Below are 20,398 nucleotides of genomic sequence, written 5' to 3'. Positions count from 1 at the left end.
TTCGATCTGCAAGCTCTAAGGAGAACCGGTGTGGTAGGATCCCTTTTTTGGATATTTTGAGCTTTCTATCTTATGGTATTTTAGATCAGGATGGTGATGACACGTCATGAAGTAGGGGGATCAGGATTAGGTTCAGGATCCGGATCAGGGTCAGGCTATGCTATAGAGCCCATTGACGAGAGGTTGCGCGAGCTTATTGCAGCTGAGGTGACGAGGGGCATTCTTGACGCTACCCCAAAGATAATTGGGATTGTCAAGGAAGGGATGAGGAAGATTATGAAGGGGCGACTCAGGTCTTTCCGAGCCAAGATTGATGCGAGCTTGGTCGGGGCCCGAAATCCCTCATTCCGAGAGTTCAAGGCGTGTGGAGTGCCTGAGTTCCTTGGGGTCCGGGACCCTATAGTTAGTCGACGTTGGGCGCTAGATATGAAGAATGCTCAGCGCAAAATGTAACATCCATAAAATTCGTAAAAATTTAAAACTTTTCAAACATCCAAAAATCATTATTTATTACAAAATGTTTTCAAAATAGTTTCATATCAGAAGTAGCATTTAATAATTTTCCTAGTTTAGGGATGCTTTAAAACTATTACACAAAAATTGTATGAATTTTTCATGATCATTTACTATTTTTCCATGATTTTGTGATGATTCAAGAAATTAAAATGCTGAAAAGTTGTTAGACAAATCAAAATTTCAAGAAAATTTATCTTAAAGTCTTTGACTTTAGTTAAAATTGAAACAAAAAGTTTGGGAAATTTTATAACCAATTTGATTTAGTTTTGAATATTTAATCAAATTGAAACACCTTCCAAAATGTTATAGTTACACTTCAATTGACATTGCCAAAAGTTGGAATTTTCACTTAAATTTGTTATTTAGCAAATTGATCCATAGGAATCTAAATTTACGGATAAACGTTTATAACTTGTCAATATCAAAATTTTGACACAATATTAGCATAATTCTATTATAGAAATTAAGTATACTAGTGTTAGATTTTTTACTAGAGACTTACTAGTGTTTAACCTTATCATAGGGAATCGGTAGTAGGACGTGAGGAAAGTTAGCTCACGGCATCAGAAATACCTTCACGCACCATTATGAGTATTCACGACTCCCTTTATTTTCGGTTTTTTAAATGTTTTGGGGTTGAAAAGCATGTCCTAACTATTTATGTTTGATGTATCTATATTGAATTGTATCAAACTTGATAGCTATATTTTTTGATGTTTTACTATGTATTTGTATGCAACTTGAAACATGAGGCCTTATCGTCTTAAGTCCCTTACACTTTACTCCAACCACTAACTATTTGAGCCAATACTCATTACGAATCACGCTATTAGGAATTAACAACTCCTCACTCGCCCAATTCCTTGAGTATATTTTACCATGTTCATCTATGGAATGATAAGCATATATCTTGATAGGGCATCAATCATAGGCTTGGTTGTGAACTCATTGTTGATTGTTATGCGCATACAAAGATTATTACATACATACAAACTTATTTAATCATTATAGAAATGAAACTTGTTTGCTCGTTTTAGAAATGAAACTTGTTTACTCGTTTTAGCTACGAACTTTATTTCCGATAAGAATATGAAATTTGCATCTTATTTGGGCAACGTACTTTACTTCTCATGATGACAATGAATTTTTTTATGCAAACTTATTTACTCATTTTAGCAATGTACTTTTATTTATGGAAACTTCAATCAAAACTTTGATTACGATTCTTGAAACCAATATTTTTGTAACTTGTGAACTTACCAACTATTTTTATAGTTGACGCTCTTTTTACATTCTATTTCAGGAATATCTAGTAAGAGGCACCTAAAGACACATCACTTGTAGGAGAATTCAAATGTGTTCTTTTTTAAATACATTGTAATTTCTTTTAAAAAGTTGTCCAAAATCATTGTATATTGTAATGCTTTTTAATAATATAGTTGGTGTTGTCTTTTAACTTTTTCCAAGAGACCCTTTCTACTGTTGCGCCTCGTGTTTCCGCTTTAGAGAGGTGTGGCAACTCCTTTATGGCTGGCACAACTCCAAGATCTCCGATAAATTTCTTTAACCATATCGCTTCCTTAGATGCTTGGCTTGCTGCTATGTACTATGATTCATGGGTAGAATTAGCCATTGTCTCTTGCTTGGCTCTTTTCCATGTAACTGCTCCTCTGTTCAAGGTAAACACCCAGCAAAATTGAGAAAAAAAGTTGTCCCTATCAATTTCAAAGTTGGTGTCACTATACCCAGTTACTCTCAACGTATGACTACCACTAAGCACCAGGACCCAATCCTTAGTCCTTCACAGATACTTGATAATATTTTTAACTGCTATCCAATCATCCTTACATAGGTTTCCCTGTTAACAACTAACTATGATCAAAGCAATAGCCACATTAGGACGAGTACATATCATAGCATACATGATATATTCGACTGCAGAACCATATAGAACGCTGCTCATACTGGCTATCTCTGTATCCGTACTCAGACTTTGAGTCTTACTCAGTTTAGTATTACTTTGGGTAGTCAATTCCCCCTTCTTGGAATTTTACATAATAAAGCATTTTAGCACCTTTTACAAGTAGGTGAATTGAATAAGTCCAATTATCCTTTTACTCATGCCCCTCAAAATCCTTATCCCCAGAATATAAGTTGCCTCTCCTAGATACTTCATAGTGGAACACTTTCCAAGCCAAGACTTAACCTCTTGCAAAGTTGGAATGCCATTTCCTATAAGAAGTATCTCATCAATATATAATACCAGGAAGGTTACTATACTCTTACTAGCTTTGACATACACACAAGATTCATCTTCACTTCTAGAGAAGCTAAACTCTTTGACCTTCTCGTCAAAGCAATGATTCCATCTGCAAGAATCTTGTTTCAATCCATAGATTAATTTCTCAAGCTTACACACTCTATTTGGATACTTTGCATTCACAAAACCCTCTGGCTAACTTATGTAAACATCCTCAGCCAACTTCCCATTGAGGAAAGCGGTTTTGACATCCATCTGCCAAATTTCATAATCATGAAACGCAACTATTGCTAGAACTACCCTAATAGATTTTATCTAAGCTATTGGTGAGATGTTCTCATCATAGTCTACCCCTAGGGTTTGAGTAAAGCCCTTTGCAACCAGTCGATCTTTGAAAGTGTGTACCTTTCCATCCATGTCGGTCTTCTTCTTGATGATCCGTTTTCACCCAACTGTCTTACGACCTCGTACATTGTCAACCAAGTTCCAAACTTGATTGTCATACATGGACTTGATCACACTATCCATTGCCTCTTTCCATTTGGCTGCCTCAAGGCCTGCCATTGCTTCCTTGTAGCTAGCAGGTTCATCCAAACTCAGGTAGGATTCTAACTCTACTAGAATGCTTAAGAGGTGACGTTTCGACAATTGGTTTAACTTGAATCTCTTCCCCTTGTTGAACCTTAGTGTCTTCAGACGTTCCTTCATCGTTTGACTCTTGAATATCTTCAAGATCAATGCTACTCTCACTGCCCTCTTTGCTTATGAGCTTTCTCACATGAAATACTCCCCTTCGTGCTACAAAGACCACATCCTTACTAGGTCTCTAGAACAAATATCAAAAGGACTTCTAGGGATACCAGATGAAAATACATCTCCCAGTATGAGGTTCAAGCTTTTTTTGCATCTCTCGTCTAACGAAAGCTTCAAAACCCCAAACCTTGATGTGTGCCAACGAGGGAACCTTCCTTCACCACATATCGTGAGGTGTATTGGCAACCTTCCTAATTGGGACAAGATTAAGAATGTGGGTGGCAGTTTTTAAGGCATACCCCCAAAATGAGATTGGAAGAGAAGCTCAACTCATCATGGAATGAACCATGTCCAACAAGGTTCGATTACGCCTCTCAGCCAAACCATTAATTTGTGGTTTACTAGGAGGTGTCATTTGTGAAGGTATTCCACATTCCTTCAGGTGGGCGTGGAACTCGATGCTAAGATACTCACCGCCTCTATTGGATCTAAGCATCTTTATTTTCCATCCGAATTGATTCTCGACTTCTTGTTTAAACTCTTTGAACTTTTCAAAGGTTTCTGATATATATATATATATATATATATATATATGCTTGATTGAGTATATATAACCATATCTCTTATAATCATTACATAGAATCAATTAGCTTCCTTAGTGGTAGATCTGAAGGGCCCACACGCATCTGTGTGTATGAGATCCAACAAACCTTCACCTCTTTTATCACTACCTTGATCTCCGAGGGAAATTTCAGAACCTCCCACTGCATCACTACCTTGATCTTAGCCAGATTGACCAAAATGTAGTCCCGTTTAATGAGCTGCCTTAAGAATTGGACCTCTTATAACAAAAAATCACACGTCGAGAACTTGGCATAAAGCTGTTCCCTCATAAAAACCCCCAGAAGCTCTCGAATGTGCTATTTATACTACTCTCTGGTCTTGAAATCTACCAACATATCATCAATAAACACAATGACATAGTGGTCGAGCATCAGCCTGCATATCCGATTCATCAGATCCATAAATACTATAGGCAGATTGGTGAGCCCAAATGGCATCACCACGAACTCATAATGCACATAAAAAGTCTGGAACATGGTCTTCTCCCCGTCCTCCCCTCCCACCATCATATGATGATACCAAGACCTCAGATCTATCTTGGAGAACCAAGATGCACCCTAAAACTAATCAAATAGGTCATCGATCTGCCGTAAGGGATAACGGTCCTTCAACATTAACTTGCTCAACTCCCGATATTCAATGCACATGCAGTGTGAACCATCCTTATTCTTGAAGAACAGTATCGGCGCTCCCCATGGAGAATTGCTTGGTCTAATGAATTGCTTGCCTAACAGATCCTAAAGCTGAGAGAGCGACTCTTGCATCTCAGGTGATGTCAAGCGGTACGTCGCCTTGGCAACTGGGGCCGCATCTGGCACTAGATTAATCTCGAACTCAACCTGCCTCTTGGGAGGCACACCCGGTAACTCCTCTGGGAAAACATCAGCAAACTCTCTGACAACTGGCACATCAGAAACTGAGGTCTTCTCCCCAACCTGAGTATCTATTGGATAAGGTGTCTAAGTCCATAACTATATTTGGTATGTAATTAACCCCGTTTAGCGTGGTCCATTTGGGTTGCACCTCACGGGAACAATTTGGACTTTTGAGAAGAGGATATATGTGATTTATTAATATATTATAAGTTATAATATATTAATATGAAATCATAGTATTTAATTAGTATTGATCAACAATTAATTTGGAATGAATTTTGTGGTCAAAAGAGACTAATTAAATATATAGGGATTGATTATGTAAATCATTCATTCTTAAAATGTGGGCTAATGATCATTATTCCTTATGTTGGGCTTAATCCATGTGGTAACCCATGGATACTCCATGGAGGTTAAAACCCATGGAAAACGAGGAATGTGGAAATTCATGCACATTAGAGTTCACATGGTGTAACCCTAATGTAACCACACTATATAAGAAGCCCTTTGGTTCAAGAAATTGGCACCTAGAGTATTTGCAACAGAGTGGATGATTTTGTGAGCTAGAGAGTCCTCTTCCAAAGTTTCCAAGTGTTAGTGGTGATTTGTGATTCCACTTGTGGCATTCACATTATTGGTGCTAGGCTCTTAAAGCTCCAAGCAACAAGCTACAACAAAAGGTATGTTATATAACTTATTTTAATACGCAAGTATCAAAGTTTTGTATGCTAGCTAGGGTAATACCTTGGAAAATGAAAGTTTGCATGTATAATAGAGAAAACATAGATCCAAGGTATTTAAGGTTGCATGTACACCTTAAGAGTGCTAGAATGCTCAAATCCCTTTAGTATCAACCATGTAAGCCAAATAACACGTACACCCATGCTAAATATACTGTCGAGCCCTGGCTGCTGAACAGATTCCTGGTCCAACCTAGGTGCCCTCTCCACAGGTAACCAGTTATCCCCCACTTGGGGTTCAAACTACCACTCGATGGCCCTCGCAATCTATCATGACACCAAACCTTCTAAGCTAGTCGATACCAACTATCACACGTATATCCCCATGGGGATAGGTATTAGATCAATCGGATAAGGCACCCTAAAGATCTCCAATACACAACCCTGATACATTTCAGATGAAAAAATCCCATGTTCATTGGTGATAGAAACCCACAACATACGCTCTAATTCCCCAATAGTCATATTACAACTCCCTATTGAATGATTGAGATATAATGGACAGACTCGCTCCTGAGTAAAATAACACAATAGTAGGAAAAGAGTTGACTAAGAATGTATCCATTAAGAGCATCCACATGAGCATAACGTAAAATATAATCAACATAATGATAAATAGAAACATACTGGTCACGATGTCGGGAGCTGCTCAGTCTTCCTCGGCAGTGAGCTGAAAAGCATGGCCTCGAGTCCTCGAGGGCTCGACCCTCCCCTGGCACATATCGGTGATCCTCAAAGTAGCTGGCGACGGGGCATGCAAAAGCTTGGCGGCGAGAAATGTACAATTGACCTTCAAATGGCCAACCTGATAATAGTGATATCAAATCCTGGTAATCGGAACTGGGCCCAACTGCAGACAATCCCTCTCGTATTTCCCATCCTTGCCACATTTATGGCATACACCGACAGATCGAAAAGCCCCATCATGTACCTTGCCTCACTTCCTACAAGTGCGGCCCCTCTGACTCCCAGGCCTATCATTAGCGTCCTTGAACCTATTCATCATAGATTGTGACTACACCTGGGCCTATTTCAGCTCCATTGTCTGGAGCTCCATCTCGATCTCTCGCTACCTAGCGGCCTCCTACAACTCGAACAATGAACCATAACGTTGCGTGGATACATACTATTGGATGTCCGTCTTGAGCATTCTCAAGTGACGGGTCATGTGAGCTTGGGCAGAAGCAGCAAACCGGGGACAAAACCTGGCCCTCTTCGTAAACATCTTAGGGATATGCGTCACCGACTCAGTCCCCTGTCTCAAATCCAAGTACTCCTGGGACAACCTCTCACACTCCACCGGAAAAAAATATCTAGAACCCAATATCTCTGAGAACTACTTCCAATTTATAGCAGCCCTCTACTCAGAAGAATACAAGCTAGTAACAATTCTCCACTGATCCTTCACTCTGGAGCACAAAATGTTTAGTGGGCACTTGACCTTCTGGTCAACTAGGAAGGAGCAAGTGATGAATCACCCCTCAACGTCAGACAGCTACATCCCAATGATTATAATCCATAAACAAAAGGATATGTACGGTCACGCCTTCACCCTCCTGCGATCATCCGAAATACCTGAAACCATAAATAAAAAACTGTAAGCCAACGCTTAGGGAATTCCCGTAAAGTACCGCCACATAATCACAATAACAAACAGCATGCATACACAGACTTCAGCCTGACAGGAACACCGAACCGAACTACAGACTATCTGGACCGCTCACAAAACCTTCAACATGATTGGACCGCCTTACCGGACCTTTAGCCTATCTGGACAATTATCTGGGCCTTCGGCCTAACTGGTACGCCTATCAAGCCTTCTGTCTATCCGGGACACTTTAGGACTCTTGGCCTTTAGTCTACACTGGTCTGCCTCAACCCAACCACATATAACATGTCCACATATACATCACACGTAAACATACATATAACCAATCAACAGACAATCAGACAGATCTATAGATCACTAAGTATAGCATCATCCTATATAGCAGGATGCCGATCTAACAGATCACTACAACACGATAACATACTATCACATAACATGATATGTAATCCAATGGGCCAACTTTGGTTCCTTTGACTCGAAAGTATAGTAAGGAAAACTCACCTCACAAAATAGGCAAAAGTTGATGAGGTCTCGACTCTAAATCTCAGCTCTACCCATCACCTATCCAACCAAACGACTAATCTCAATCAAAATCCCAAAATACCCTTAAGACAAACTTGGTCAAAGTCAAAGTGGTCAACGTAACTAAGTCAACCCAGCCAAGTCAACATAGAGTGAGTACACCGGAGGGGGGTACTCCTAACATACGTTGGGCGTACTCGAGCGTTGACCAACATCGGGGTGGTTGACCTCGTACGCGATACGTATTTCGGGTACGTGGGGCATACTCCCAAACTCCCAAATTCTCGTTAAGAGCTTAATGGCTTAAGCTCTCACGTCCAAATTTTAGATTCATGGAAAACCAACCATTTGGAACCCCTTTTGATGAGTGAAGAGCCTTCGAAAGGTCTAAAAGGATAGCTTAATCGGTAAAAAACATGATATGTTCATGAATCTCCACATTTGGGCCAAAAAGGACCAAAAGTCATTCCAACAAAAGATCTAAATGAAACTTCACCAAGTTTAGAATTTTATACCTCTAAATGGTGCCAAAATGGGTTGTGATCCTAGATCTAAAGAGCTTCACTCCTCTAAGGTGGTCTCTCCTTCCTTCTTCTTCAAAAACACAAAACACATAATTAAGCTTAGAAATGCTTCACAAGATTGATTAGGGTTGCGAAAACGTGCTAAGAGAATAAAGGTTGATGAAGTGAGGGGAAATGAGGCTATAATGGGGTTTAAATGTGAGCCAAACCCTAAAAATTAGGGTTTGCATGCCTAGCACGTACACCATATGTACGTATGTACATCTAGCATACTAGGACATGCCCTAGTACTCTCAACATACACACAAATGCATGACTTACACTCCCAACACCCAAATTAAAACTGCCACGAGGGCCTTCATTACACTCTTTCTTTTACTTAGGGTCTAAATTGCAATATAACAAAATTATAGGGTTAAAATTAGAAGTACCTTATCATTGGGATATTACACCTTTGGACGAAAAATCTAGGCCCTTCCTAGGAGTTTTCGTCCAACCTCTTACAAGGAGGTTCTGGAGCATTTTCCCTCAACTATCAATAAACAGCCATACAACCCATGCACTTTAAATTAAATCAATTAATACCAAAATTAATTCTAATTAATTATTGATTAATCATTAATTAAATATCAGACTTTCTAATTAATATATTATCTGCATAATATATTCTCAAATTATATATTTCAATTTATTAATCAAATAATAAATCATATATCTCTCCAAAATAATTCGGTCAATTGCTATCTATGAGGGTAACCCAAAAGGACTATGTTACTATCAATTTAAGTTTATACCAATTATAACTATGGGCTTGGACACCTAATCCAACAGGTTTTACCTAGGGTTCCTTTCCTTATCACTCTCTACTATCAGGTTCAGAAGGAACTCCCTCTAATACCATCTAACTACAACACGATTACAGTTAGATATTATCGGTATAATGATTGGACTCAAACAAGAAATGTGCAATAGGGTTAAACCTGACCTTCTAAAATTATCTAATATCAATAATATGTAACCAATCACACTCGTCTACTAGTTAGATGATATTAATGAGAACTCCTAAAAGCACAAAGCAAACAACATTCGCACATTGAGTAATTCGAATAAGAATATAACCTAAACAAGCCATCCTATCAGATAACTGGTTCAATACTAGCATGCAGATCTATAAGCTCATAGAATAGGCACATAAAGGCATCTCTCCTAGCATTCTACCATGCAATCTTGAGCACATCTGTAGCCCTAATCTAGCATTCGACTCACATGTCATAGCATTAAATGTATAACATGTATGGGTATTTTTGGAAGATTTACTTGATCTCGACTGATTATACGCATCAAACGCCTTTTTATTTATAAAAATATTTTTAAATTATTTATTTCCCTTCTAAAACTTACCAATTCCTCAGTTTGAGTTCATACGCACCGAACAAAGTGCTTGAATCTCTAAAACCATATGATACCAACTTGTAACATCCAAAAATTTCAGATAAAAATTTTATTTTTAATTCATTCCAAAATGTCCAATATTCCTATCATATCAAACAAAGGTATATCATAGACAATAATCATCAGAGTATAATAACATGCATAAAACTTGGGTGGATGCGGTGCAATCATGTCAGGCCCTTCCCTTTTGAGTTGGAAGTACCTGAAACCATAACATAAACTATAAGAAGAACTCTTAGTGAGTTTCCTCAAAATTTCCAATACCATATACACATAAAAGTCAAAAGATAATTGTATCTATTTCACCTGCCTTCGGTCTCCTTCAACCGGTATTGGGTATATTGCAAGCCCTTTGGTCTCTTTCAACTGGTATTGGGTATATTTCACGCCCTTCAGTCTCCATCAACTAGTACTGTGTATATTTCACTCCCTTCAGTCTCTTTAAATTGGTATCGGGTCTATTTCACCCCTACGACTAGCATAAAATTATATCAACAAGAGTCACAGATACAACAACATATATAGGCATAATAGTAAAAAGTCACGAAGACAACTATCATCCTACAAACATAATACAGAGGGCCAATGTTGGTGCCTTTGACTCATGACTACAGTGAAGGAACTCACCTCAGTCTAAATAAATACAAATCACATTCATGTGTTGCTGCTATTATGGCTCCACATACTGAACATTCCAATTAACCTTAATCAATACTCATGGCAATAACCCACGAATGGTTTTGATTACTACATGCCAAGGGGTAAAAGACAATTTTAACCTTCCCTAATGGGCCCCACAGTCCATGACTCAAGTCCAAAGGTCCTAAGCCCCAACAATGGCCCAAAACCTGAGGCCCAATAATTGCCCAAAGGCTAGTGCCCAACAAAGGCCTAAAACCTCTAAATGGCCCCGAGTTAGTACGCTCAGCGCACCGTCTACGTATGCTTGGGATACTAATTCTTAGCGAAGAGGATCAGGACTTCAGTTGCGTACGTTCGACATACGCTTATGTACGCCTGGTGTACGTTCCATCTAGCCAAAACTTCATTAAGCACTTAATGCTTCAAGTCCAATGTCTAATTTTCAGATCTAGTTCTTGAGGGACATCTTAGACAATAAAGTGTTGGATTAGTGTCTAAGTCCATAACTATTTTGGTATGTACTTGACCCGATGGTGCATGGTCTTTTTGGGTTGCCTTCAACAAAGCAACTTGATAGGATGAATTATGGAGAGAGAGGATTAATTATGATTTATTAATATAATATGAGAATAATATATTAAAAGAGAAATCATATTGTTTAATTAATATTAGTCAAGAATTAATAAGAATTAAGTTTGTGGCTAAAAGATATTAATTAAACTTAAGGGACTAGAACTGTCAATTGTATGATAGTTGAATATTGAGCTAATGGACTTCATATTAAAGGGGTGGATGAATTCTATGGGGAAACCCATTAGAAATCGTCCTAGGCCTCTAAGGAAGGAGTCCATGGGTTGCTTAGGGCCTAAGCATCCAAATTAGGGTTTCCTTATTAGATAACCCTAATAGCCTCACTATTTAAAGGACCCTTGAGACTCAAAAACGTGGTGAACTTATTCCTTAGGGTTTCCACACGTTTTGGGCAGCTTCCCCTCTCCTTATTCTTCATCCTCTTGCTCTTGGTATTTGTGAACTATTAGAGGAGTGACATTTGTGACTCTAAGGTTTCTAAAGTCATTACTAGGAGGATTTGAGATTGTTATTGCTACATAACAATCGAAGTATGATCTAAACCCCATTCATAAGTCAATTTGATTAATTGTATGCTAGAACTAGGGTTTAAAGTCTTGGATGAATTGCATGTACAATAGAGAAACCTAGATCCAAGCATTAGGGCTTGCATGAGCACATACGATGTTCTTATGGCTAAAACCCATCAGTGGTATCAGAGCCTTGATTGGTTTCTATTGTATTGATGCATATTTGATCGAAATCAGCACTGAAAATCGAATTTTTTTGCTTCTGAGTGTTGGACTCGCCGAGTCACTTGGTGAACACGCCGAGTCAGCTGTACTCGATGAGTCCAGGTCTAGACTCGACGAATCAAAGCATTTGACAACTCATATTCGCGATTTTCTTCCTGTTTTGGCTTTGGATAATTACCATAAACATGTTTTTGTTATAAAATCCGAATTTTATCAATATTTGGTGATTATCCTTACCAAAATAGAAGATAATTGTCAAAATTTAGATAATCATTTGTTTTATTAGATAAAGTTTGATTATTGGTAATTTAGATTTGAATTATCTTGTGAAAAAGTTTCAATTTTCCCCTTTAGGTTTTATAGTTTAAATTTTTTAATTTTTTTCTGCATTACAGGACTCACGACGTGAATCTTAAAGATTCACGACATGAGAACTGAAATCCTTAGTTTTGTTTATTTCAGTTCGTTTTTCTTAGTTAAGTTTTACATTTTGTCTTTTTGTCTTATTTCAGGAGTTCATGACCAGAGGTTCTAACATACCTTTGGTACCACCACTTGAAGATCCCGACTCTACACTCCACAAAAAGAAGGATAAGAGCGAGAAACAAGATCAAACACCAAAGAAGACACCTTTACAAGAATTCAAATCAGTGTTCTCTAAGAAGTCGGGGAATAAAACGGAGGAGTTAAAATCATCTTCAAAGAACAAGAGCAAGCTTGAACACTTAGATCAAATACCCATCCAAGCCGAGTCCGAATACGATACCGAACCTGAATTTGAATTACATACAAGTGAACCCGAGAACGAGTTGGAGAACGAAATTGTGAACATTGATGAAATGTCCATGGGGGACTACAAGAAGCGCATTTGAAATGATGTGGCGTCGAGTTTAGTACATTCTACGATTCCTACCAATGCCACATTCGAGTTAAAGGGACATATCCTTACTGCAATTAAGGATATCCCATTCTATAGGAAGGATCACGAGGATGCTTTCAAATATTTAGACTAGGTGAACGATACTACGGATTATTTTAATACTCCCAATATCCCAAGGGATACAGCTTTGCTAAGGATGCTACCAGTCACTTTCAAGGGAGCAGCAAAAGACTGGTTGAAGGCACTCCCACCTAGTACAATCACCACATGGGCCCAATTGCGTGAGAGATTTCTAGATCAGTTTTGTCCACCCTCCAAAATCTCTAAACTCAAGAAGGCAATTTCCAACTTTGAGCAAAATCTGGGGGAGTCATTATACGAGGCCTGGGAACGCTACAAGTCGTTGTTAAGGAATTGTCCTCAACATGACCTGAATATTCAGCAAGAGATGTCGATATTTTATGATGGGGTGAATGTCATGACTAGACAACCCCTTGATTTGCAAGGACCATTAACAAAGAAGAACCCAAATCAGGCCAAGGAGCTGATTGAAGAGATTTCGAGGCACTCTTGTGAGTATCATAACCCAGGGCGTGATGGAATAAAAGACAGTGGAGGTACACAAACTAAAGAGATGGTTGTTGTGATGGCAATGCATAACACTATGGATAGGAGCTTACCTTAATTAGACCAATCAATTCATGCAATCCGAGTTGGTTGCAAGAGATATAGTGGCCCACACTTGAAAAAGGATTGCAATATGAATGAATTTGCAAACAAGAAAGCTCAAGAATGCTACTCAAGTGGGGACAAATATGATGAAGATTGGAGAAAACCAAAGAAAGAGTGGTTGCCTTACAATGAATACAAGAAGCAAAAAGAAGAGAACTTTAGGCAAAATGGCCGGGGCTTCTACCAAAGAGAGCAACCACTAGCTGAAAAGAAATCAGAATTAGAGACCATGTTGATGAAATTCATGGAAGCTTCAGAAAAAAGACATGATTCTACTGACACTGCAATGGAAGAACAAAGAACTATAATGAAGAATCATCATGCAATGATGATAGATCAGCAAGCATTAAAAAAGAATCAACAAGCCTCCATCAATAACCTTGAAGTACAACTTGGTCAACTTACCACTTTGGTTAATGAGAGGATGTTCCCGAAAGATTTTGAAAAAAAGACCCAATCTCACGTAATGGCCATAGATATTGAAGAAGAGGCCATTTCTGAATTCCTAGAAGCCATAGAAGTGAAGCCACAGTAGCCCGATCCAAAGCCAAAGAAGCCGAAGCTCGAAATTGAAGAATCTGCTTGAATACCCAGTTCACGTCGTGAGTCCACTATGCTCACGTCGTGGGCTCGGTCGGAACAAAAGAAATTCGTATCTGTTCCAGGTTATAAACCACCTTTTCCATTCCCGTCTAGAGCTAATCTCAGTCCACTGGAGAGAGAACATCTGGAGTTTATCAAGCAATTGAAGGGTATTCCTATCAATACTCCTTTTATTGATTCACTTGCAAAAGTTCCAGAATATGCTAAGTTCCTACAAGATTTGTTAGACACTCGTCAGCAATAAAGGTTAATGGAGAACTCTAAGGTGATTCTAAGTGAGAAAAGCTCAAAAGTTGTGCTGGGAGAGGTACCTAAGAAGATGGGGGATCCTGGACGACTCACTCTACCATGTGAGTTAGGGAATAATATGAAGGTTTATGCTTTAGCCGATTCTGGGGCTAGCACAAATTTGATGCCTTATTCGTTTTATCAAAAATTAAATATTCAGAAGTTGAAGGCTACAAAGATGACTATTCACATGGCGAACCGTTCAGTGACACAGCCCCGGGGCATTGTGGAAGATATTCTCGTGAAAATTGGGAAATTTGTTTTTCCAATAGACTTTGTGGTTTTGGATATGAAAGAAGATCCCAATGTTCCAATTATTCTTGGTCACCCGTTACTAAACACTATTGGAGCTCTGGTTGATATACGCGAGTCCAAGCTCACCTTGAGAGTTGGGGATGAGAAGGAAATTTTTGGAATAGAAGATGGTTTCCAAGGGAATCATGCTCAAAAAGAGGTCTTAAACATTGATGAAGAAAATGAACTTGAAGAATTAGAGAAGCTCATGGAAAAAGAAATCAAAGAAATTCAACAAGTTAAAAGAACAAAACCGAGAGCATATGTTCCATTTTTAGTTGAAGTCATTGCCTACACGAATCCAACTTCTTGGGTGAGCATGGAAGATGATGAGATGTCGAGTGATGACGAGGAGGTTCCATAAAAAATAACAAGACCAGTGGTAAAGGAAGAAAAGGATATTATGGAGTTTAAGTATGAAGACAAGATAGAGACTAAAGGGACCAAACACAATCTTGATGGAGACGAGGTCAAGGCTAAAAAGGAAAATTCGAAAAAGGCATATAAAATACGTGTTCAAGCTTACAAGAGGCGTTTCAAGGAGAAAAAGATCCTAGTGGTGGACTCTTTAGATGATTCAGCGTAGGAGGCACGGAGTCCAGCTCAAGACTCCTAAAAAAGAAGCGCTTCTCGGGAGGCAACCCTAGTTTGGTTTGCATTTTCTTTCTTTTTCTTTTTATTTTTTAGCATATTTTTAGTTCTTAGGAAGTAGATCATGTCATCCGAATTATTATCTGCATAAGGAGTCATTAAAATCAAGTGGTAACACTTATTATCTTACAAAATTAAATTTGGAAAAATTAATAAATTTCATGATCAGACAGGACTCACGACGTGAACCATTATGGGTTCACGACGTGAATTCAGATGGAATACGGGAATAAATATTTTATGATAACTATATTTTTTGTAAGCCTGTCCACTTTTAGTAATGACCCAATATATGCCTTAGCCCACTTCCTACTTAAATGGCCCAATTTTAGAGTCCAGACAAAACTCACGACGTAAACCATTACGGATTTACTACGTGAGTAGTAAATTATTTGGGACCACAGATTAAAGGATAAGGAATCAGTTTGACCTACCACTTTGTTTATTCCTCACGAAGTGAAAGCGGCAACTGGTCCCCTCCGTTCGATATTGGCCGACAACCACTCTATTTTCCTTTTTTACTTACGTAATACTTCAATCTAAGGTAATGGTTCTTAAGTACTAAGTTTAATTCTTCTCTAATAGCTGAACTTAGGTTTAGGGTTTGTTAGTTAGTTGAAATGTATAAAATATGCCCTAGAATTCATGAATTAGCCTTGGAATGTAGATGATTTATGGTCGAAAGTAACATAGGAGTAAAGCCCTAGCATTGTATTGGCCGATTTGTACAAGAACAGAACAGAATGTGACATCGATGAAGAACTCACGACGTGAATTCTGGGCTGAATAGTTTTCTGTTTCTTTTATTTCTAAATTTGTGGGTTGTTTCTTTTGGCTATGTTTGTTGTTTGTTTTTGTAGAAATGGGTCCTAGAAGGGAGACACCCACTTTACAATTTTCCCACAACGATGTCCCGAGAAATCTTGACCCAATGGAATAACAAATTAGGGTGGCTCTACAACCGAGAGATTGTAGTTGCTCCTACAATAAATTGGACGCGGTTGAGGGAAGTCGGGTTCGTGGAAAGGCTGTCCCCGTTTTTGACAAACATATTTATTGGAGATGGATATTCGTTCACTTGCTCGGGATGGCTCAACCTTTTTCGGATCCAAGAGCTCCTGTATAAGGATATTTGTGTTGAGTTTTTCTCAACAGTGACATTCCAGGAGACTGTCCTAGACCCACATTGGCAGCAAGCTTTGGTATTCCGTTTAAGGGGTGAGTATCGGGAATGTAGCCTCGTTGAATTCGCTTGGAGGGTTGGAATTGTTGGGTTTTGAGCATTCTAACACTCATATGGTGTACATGCAACCCTAAATACCTTGGATCAATTTTTTCTCTATTATACATGCAAATATAAATTTCCAAGGTATTTATCCTAACTAGCATATTGTGAAGTACAAGTAAAATAAACTCTAGTAGAATTACATACCTCTTTGTTGGTGCTTGATTCCATGTAGCTTGAGAGCCTAGTGCCCCAAGTGTGACACCTCAAATGGTTCACAAAACATCAAATGTATTTGGAATAACTTGGAGAGAAATTAGAACACTTCGAAAATCGGTTTGCCCTCACTTGTTTCACTAGTGGCCGATTTCTTCAATAATAAGATCATTATATAGTTAGTCACAATTAGGGTAAATCCTAATTGTCATGGATTTCCATTTCCTTGGATCCATCGGTTCAAATACACCATGGAGCATCCATGGAGCATCCTATGGGTTTTAGCCCAACTTGATAATCCATAGAGCATTAGCCCACTATATAAGTATGGTTGATTTACACAATCAACCCATATATTTTAATTAGTCTTCTTTTGATCACTTAATTAATTCTAGATTAATTCTTGATCAGCACTAATTAAATATTTTTATTAATATATTAGAACTTAATATATATTAATAAAGCTTAAGTGTTATTTCTCTCATTTTAGTCTATCCAAATGCATGATGCCATGCAACCCAAATGGACCATGCCGAGTCGGGTCAAGTATATACCAATTATAGTTATGGACTTAGACATTAATCCAATAGTCTCCCACTTGGATAAGTCTAAAACTACTATTGCAAGTATGACTTCATAACCCAACTAGCAATCATAGCTCTCAAAAGCCGTTGTCGAACTCTGAACAAATTAATGACACGTGCATTAGATAAGTGATCATATATTCCTCCATTGTTGATATCATATGGACTGAGACATGGATTATAATCATTCTCTCTGTCCATCTGTTGTTTCCCGATTTCCAATTTATGACGACTGACTAATTGAACAAATCAAATCAGTCCCGGCCCGGTCGAGCACTTACATTTTGTCATCACTAAATCATCGAGGGGCCCACTGATATCGCTTTTATCCCATTAAGGGTAAAAGGAATGGATAAACTTCGACTCATATGCTTGTTCTAACTACTTGTTGAATCATACACAAATGAACGTTTTATAACATCGAGTTACCAATGCGTTTTCGTGCAATCAATGTATAACCAACTCATAGTCAACAACTCATATCTCTAGGTTTGAACAATATAAGATATTATTGTCTCATGATTCACTCGTGATAAACTTCCATGAAGTGATTCAAATGAGCATGGGTTGAATCCAATACTCAGAACTTATGAGCACTCATGAATGTTGTAGCGACCATTGCTATGTCTAATGAACCTTAGACAAATCTTACAAGCCAGATTCATTACAGTCTTAATTCATATCTAATTCCAACATATGACCGACTGTGGATGGGTTAAATAACTTAGTCATTCAGGAAGAACGACCTAGTTGTTCTGAAAGTCAAAACATGCAAAGTGAAACACAAGAACAATACTAATCATATATGGCCCCAACAGTTTGAGAGTAAATAAAAACACCTTTTATCTAAGTACCATATTGATTACTCATTATTCAATGTTTCGACTTTATCAACTTAATACTTGAATTGAAACAATGGTAATGCCATGCACCAAGCATGCATACTATGTTCGTCCAAACAATAGCTATGTCATACTCCAAGTATTCACACTATGTTTACGTATGATCTTTTCTTTTGTGAAATAGATCAATTGAACACGACTCCAATGATGCTCATTTCACAATCCCAATCCCTATTGTAAATGTAAGAATACCAAACTCTTGCCATTTACTATAATTTGTTAGATTCTAAACTTATATGCAATGATTCCCTTGTAATGACTATGCACAAAGGTCACAAAGACTTGGGATCAGACATTACAGAGTATTCCAATGGCAAGCAATTCCATGGAAATGAAGTCTCACATTCAAAGTACATTCCTTTGAACATCCTTCTTTGCATTAAGTTCTTTAATCTTACACAGATTCAAAGAATAACTTCCACCTATGGAAACAATTCCTTATTCCCATTTTGACCATCACTTTTGAACAAGAGTTGCCTCTTTTCAAAATATGTCAATATGGTCCTTCCTCTATACTTCCAATTGTCCATGAGTAACCAATCTTTGGTAAACCTCAATTTGTCCTTAATAATTGTCTAATCATTTTAGTCATATCCAGTTCTATTCCTTTTTCCATATTAATGCCCTAGGCATTTGGAAAATTTAGACCGGATTATAGCACATGTAATCAAAGCATATGGGACATGATTCATGCAATAATTTTTTTTATTTGACATGTTCTTCATAATTCGAACTATGAAGAAGTATGTCGTAATCATAATCGAATTTTGAGAACACAACATATATAGAATTTCCTTTTGTTGAAACATTCCAAAATAACATTCATATATATCCTTGACTAAAGTTGATTAAAATCTCAATCTAAGCTTGTAGAATTGGAATGAAGTATAAAATCCTCTCCGTTAATTATAGCAAAACAACTTTTCAAAACGAATTGAAACTTTTGTTTTCTATAATTAACATTGCTAACCTGCAACACTTAACATAATAATCGTGCTCCCACTAACATGATGATTATTAGCATAACACTTATGCTCCCACTAACTCTGACATGTATCCAGAAATCAGTTGGACATCTAGAAATCAATACTTTATTGACTTTCTTACCAAAGTTTAGATTTCTTATACGAGATTGATTTGATAAGACTTTATCAAAATCATACACCTTTCCGTAGATAGCTCACATGTATGTCTAAACAATTTTAGAACTATGAAAAGGGATGACGTAATCTTAGTCTTAATTGTTTAGACCTTTTCCATTTCTCACAAGTCTATGTTAGCGTGTCGTGTAACCACACACGCTCCACTAACGAATTTGAGAATGCAAATATTAAAATTGCTATCTTCCTAAAATCTATGGTGTATGTGTTCATATCCATGTGAATTTGTCATAACCATAATCATAAGACAAGGTTAGTGACAAATCCAAACTCATATGGACTGAATATGGCCAATCTCATTTCATTGACACCCGTCAGCACACGGGCCTACCATTGCTTCTAAGTTGTTATGAAAATAATTGAGAACTCATAGAAGTCACAAGCATAGCCAACTTTAACTAGAATGGCATAGAAACAAAAATAAGTCAACATGATAGGTTATAAACCTTAAGTCGTGGGCTAGTGATTAAAAATACTCTTGATCAGTTCTCGAAACTATCTCAAGTCTCCCATAGTCCTCTGGACATAGAATATTTTCTTTTTCAAGAACCATTCCTTGACAAAACAAATATTCAAGAGTTAGCACGGATTCTTATCAAGTTAAACAATTCTCACAATTGGTCTTAGTTGGTCTTTGTTGTATCCAAAACATCACAACTTACCATTCTCAAATGTACAAAAATAGGAAACATCTTACTCTACATTTGACAAGTGTTATGAACTTTCTAAAGATTAAGTCACTCAAGGCTCAATCTTGGAGTATGACTCTAATATTTAATTATGGAACGAAGTATGATTTATCTTTTTGATTTAACCATTTCCACAATTCACGATTCCTCTGCTTAGCCACCGAATACACTAAAGTCAACACGATAGGTTATAAACCTTAAGTCGTGGGCACAGAAACAAGAATAGCCAAATTTAACTAGAATGGCACAGAAACAAGAATAAGTCAACACGATAGGTTATAAACCTTAAGTCGTGGGCTAGTGATTAACAATACTCTTGATCAGTTCTCGAA

General features: G+C 37.7%; 1 non-coding gene across 1 annotated transcript; it reads right to left on the bottom strand.

Moving 5' to 3' along the window:
• Positions 1 to 13,047: 13,047 nt before the first annotated feature.
• On the bottom strand, positions 13,048 to 13,154 carry LOC111880952 (small nucleolar RNA R71). The gene has a single exon (XR_002846639.1). It is a non-coding gene; the product is annotated as a small nucleolar RNA R71 (small nucleolar RNA).
• Between the last annotated feature and the right edge of the window lie 7,244 nt (positions 13,155 to 20,398).

Source organism: Lactuca sativa, chromosome 3, assembly GCF_002870075.4.
Source record: "Lactuca sativa cultivar Salinas chromosome 3, Lsat_Salinas_v11, whole genome shotgun sequence".
Lineage (NCBI taxonomy): Eukaryota > Viridiplantae > Streptophyta > Magnoliopsida > Asterales > Asteraceae > Lactuca > Lactuca sativa.
The sequence above is the reverse complement of the archived record's forward strand: the minus strand, read 5'-3'. Positions and strand labels throughout refer to the sequence as shown.